At 40.4% G+C, this 4,607-nt stretch overlaps 1 non-coding gene across 1 annotated transcript; it reads left to right on the top strand.

Annotated features, from left to right (window-relative positions):
* The first annotated feature begins 1,414 nt into the window (after nucleotides 1-1,414).
* Nucleotides 1,415-1,573, top strand: LOC115943906 (U1 spliceosomal RNA). The gene has a single exon (XR_004078479.2). It is a non-coding gene; the product is annotated as a U1 spliceosomal RNA (small nuclear RNA).
* The last annotated feature ends 3,034 nt before the right edge of the window (nucleotides 1,574-4,607 follow it).

Genomic DNA, 4,607 nt, shown 5'->3' with positions numbered 1-4,607 from the left:
AAAACAAAAACCAAACTCCCCAAATGGTTTGGGTCACTTACTCTTGCAGACTTGTGGCAATTCTCAAATCCGGAATCACTATTAACTAAAAGGAAGTTTTGCACCTCTCCCCAACCCTCCCACCCTCGACTATTTGCATAGTTGTAAATAACAGAAAATCAGACACTTGCAGTAAAATTGCTTTTCTTTTTGGGGGGGGCGGAGGGGCAGAGGGAGAGGGAGAGAGAGAATCCCAAACAGGCTCCACACCCAGTGCAGAGCCCATCACGGGGCTCGATCTCACCACCCTGAGATCATGACCTGAGCCGAAATCAAGAGCCTGATGCTTAACCGACTGAGCCACCCAGGTGCCCCAGTAAAATTACTCTTTTAATTTTCAAAGTCTGCAAATCGTAGGGAAGGCTCTTTGCTATTGTGGTTTTAACATTACAAAGATCGAGTGAAGAATAATGGCAACAACCATAGCAGGAATGATAGCTAATACATAATGATCATGTGCTGTGTGCTAGTTACTTTTCTGAGGGCTTTTATGTATTTGCTCATTGAATACAAGTAACTGTGAAGTAGGTAGTACATTTAGCCCCATTTTATGGATGAGCACACTGAGGGACAGAGGAGTTTAGTAATTGTCTAAGATCTCATAGCTAGTAAGCGACAGAGCTGTGTTATGGGCCCAGGCAGTCTGGCTCCAGACTTCGCATTCTTAAATACTCAGCTCTTCATACGCTTTTTTGTAAAATCATTCAAGTACCTTGTTTGGCTTATGTTTTACTAATCTGGTAGCTCACCAAGAGAAAACATCTACATGCATACTTGTTTCTTTTGGGCTTAATCTTTCTTGCTTAAAAATGTCTCTTTTTGAAGCCATGCACATGGCAAGAAATTAGAACTGTGCAAAGAATCCAGTGTAAAGGAAATCTCTCACCCAGTTGTGTTCCCTTTCACTTACCCTAGCCGGAGGCAAACATTGTCCCCAGTTGCTTGTGTATCCTTCTAGAGATATTCTGTGCACATACGAGCTTATATTTCAAATCACTTTAAAAAAGTGGTTGAAGTTTCTGAACAGACAGCTTTACACAACAGCCTACTCACCTCAGTGACTCCAAATGTGTCCCAGAAAACCAAGAGACCCAGACACTTAGATAATCATATTCAGTTGGGCATGTTGGCTGGGACACTCAAGTTTCTGCTGTCCCCAGCTTATGGGAAGCACAGTTAAGAAGTTTATAAATATGACATGTTTAGTCTATTGGGACCCAGGTAGACACTGTGCTCAGAACCCTTGGCCATTTGCTACTTACAGCACCACCGAGGAGTGTCAGCAGAATGTGCTTCAAAGACAGTCTGTCCCAGAAGAAACACAGACCTTTTTTCCAGTGGGGACACCAAATTCTAGTTAAGATGAGGATGTGTCATACTTACCTGGCAGGAGCGATACCATCATCACGAAGGTGGTTTTCTGAGGGCAAGGCTTATCCAGTGCAAAAAGGGGATGCTGACCTCTGCAGTTTCCCCAACTGTGGGAAACTCAACTGCACAATTTGGGGTGGAGGACTGTGTTCACACTTCCAAAAAAAAAAAAAAAAAAAGATGATGGTCTATATGTACAAATCAAGTTAAAAATATGGGAATTTAAAAAACAACTGTTTAAAAAAAGTGTATTTTCATTGATCTAGCAAGCACACTTCTAGAAATTTATCCAAAGACTTAGCTACATGGTTGTTCATGACAACCGTTTGGGAACAAACCAAAATAACCCACAACTGAGGCTTGGTTAAATAAATTACATTAACTGAATAGAGAGTCACCTAACCATTAAGAAAATGAAAAGAATATTAAGTGATATAAAAAGTTGTTTACAATACATAGCTAAGTAGAAAGAGCAATATGTAGAGAAGGATGTATACAGAACCACATTATTTATTGGATATGGGGAGTGTAATACGAGAGAGACCAGGGGCGAGAGCTAGTGGAATGATTTACAAAAATATTAACCTTTTCTAGGTGGCAATAAGGCAATTTTAATGGAGGCTTTTCAGTATGTCTTTAAAATCTAAAAAACTTAGCAGTGAATACTTTGCAGCTGTATTGAAAATAAAAGACTTTTTAAAAAAAAGTTTAAGAATAATTGATGAGCTCTTCAAGAAACCAGTTGTAGATTATTTACTAACCATTTATTTAAACAGCTTTTTCTTGGTTATAATTTAATATTTTTTTCAAACATCTGCTAGCTTGTCTCTCTCCTACCTTTGAAATTGAACCTCTTCATGATCCACTGATCAAAATAATGTGTGACCCCTTCACAATGTCTTCGGACTATTATCTGGCAGGCAATTATTGTTTTTAATTTAGATGTGTTGCCCGAGCTTTGTTGAACAGACCCCAGACTCTTTCGGTTTGGACCTGCGGATAATAGTCAGAGCGAACATTCACAGGACTTTCACCTGTCCCTTGAACTGGGCGAAGCATTTTACTAGTGGGCTCTCACCGAATCTCTAAGGGGCACGGACTACCACTGTGTTCTCTTTACAGATGCAGAAACTGAGGCTCCAAGAGGTTAAGTAACATGCCCAAGGTTATAGAGTGGATAAAGTGGAAGAGCCATTATGCCACAACTTGGGCTCTTAATCAGTATAAAAAGCTATCTTGCCACTTAAATAAGACTGTGCCATCTCAGATTTGATGATCGGAGGTTTTTAAAGCATCTTATAAATCCCATTTTGTAGACAATGAAATTGAGCCAGGAAGTGGGTGATGTGTACGTGCTCAGAAAGATAATCCATGGAAAGGCAGATACAATCCAGCATCCCCTGGGTCTTGACTCTGCATTTAGTGCTAACTCACTTTTCAGGAGAATGTAAACCAGCCCAGTGTCCTGCATGGCACTGTGATGACATAAGGGGAATGTGATTTTTGAGCCACTCAATAATGGAAGAGATGGAAGTCTTCCCACCTCATCTTGCTTATTACTGATTGTGCACACAACACCCGCCCATCAAGATCATTTTCAAAAGATGATTACTTCAGTGTGCCCAGGCCTGCAGGACATAAGTACATGGGCAGTGGTGGTAAGAGCTATAATTATTCTTAATGGGAAAATATGCAGGTAATGACTTGGATGATCATGTATCTGTAATGTATGAGTTCCAAAGCCCAATGAAGTAATTAAGCAATCTGCAAACATGCAGGGGAAAAAAGCCGGAAATGAAAAAGAACTAGAATAATGTTCCTTTTGAATAACTGGCAAACTTTCTGAAAGAGGAGTCATAAACAGAAGAGCTCTTTCTAATCGATCTGTCCATCTATCTACCTGTCCGTCCTTCCACCCATCTTGCTTGCCTGGTCTTACAGGCAAATATTTTTTCATCTTAGAGTACTAAGTCTTTGTCGGGGGCCAGTTTTTCCAAGTTATCGGCTCAAAGGATAGTATTTGTTCTTTCTGGAATGTGAATTTGCATATACCTTTACCCTTATTGAGTGCATTCACTTATCTGAGTCCCGCTCTTGCTCAAGAACAATCGCAGGAGCGAGCAGGAATCGTCCTCACAGATTGGAAGCTCTGAGTGTGAATTCTACCTCCTCTACTCCATGGTTGACCTTGGTAATCACGCTCTTCTTTAGGGTGATGATTCTTACCTCATGGGCGGGGTTCTAGGAGAAAGTGCTCCATTGTGACTGAGCTGTGAGCTGTGTACCTATCAAGTGTAGCCATTATTATTATTAGAGTAGGTTTCTTTTTCCTACTTCGTGAATGAAGAATGTGAGGCACAGTGATTTGTCCCAAGGCATAGAACTGGTTGGAGGCAGAAAACTCAGATTTTCTGCTTGTTTTGAGTTCAAGGTGGTGTGTTCTCAAAAAAAGAGAGAGAGAAAAAAAGAAAAAAAGAAAAAGGAGAGGGTTTGGTGGTTGATCTTGGGGATGTGATAAGCCTAGAGTTGGTCTGAGCATCAGTAATAAAAGATTTTCTAACCATAGGCTCTTTCAAATGGTGGGTGTAGAGAAACTATTTGTAAACATGGAAACCAGTCCAATCAAAGGGGGTACTTTTGAGGAATACTAAACCAATATATTAGTCTTCTGAAGGATTTATAGAGTAAAAGGCAGAGAGGAAATGGCCAGATTAGGGCTGTCTAGGGAGCAATTAGCAGCACTTACCAACTATTAAAGCACTTTGTCCTTAGAGAAAACAACAGAAATTCAGAGAGAAAGGGCTTTTTTTCCCTCCCCCTTTGAAAATGCAGGCTCTCTGATTGCAGGCTTAAAGCAAAAGTGTTGCTGTGAAGTTTGCAAGAGGTTGTCCTATGATTAATTCATGCTGTAGCTTTTAAGTTTCTGTATAGTAGTATCTTGGGTTATGATTTTATCACTGTCACTAACAAAGCAGCTTCAGGCCAAGTCAGGATTTTAAGCTGGGAGACCTTGAAGAGCCCACAGAAAATGTTGACGGATGTTAGTGATGGTCCAGTAGGTGGCAGCCTCCCCTCTGAGTTAATGCTTCGCTCTTCCCTAGCAAGAGACTTGGGAGCAGGTGGGTAGGGGGAAGCTTCTGGCTTTATTTATTTAAAAAAAAAAAAAAAAAAAAAAAGGTCTACTTTTTTTTTAAGGT

This window comes from Leptonychotes weddellii, chromosome 3 (genome assembly GCF_054177405.1).
Source record: "Leptonychotes weddellii isolate Sample4059 chromosome 3, ASM5417740v2, whole genome shotgun sequence".
Lineage (NCBI taxonomy): Eukaryota > Metazoa > Chordata > Mammalia > Carnivora > Phocidae > Leptonychotes > Leptonychotes weddellii.
Note: the sequence above shows the minus strand (reverse complement) of the source record. Positions and strands in the feature narration are given on the sequence as shown.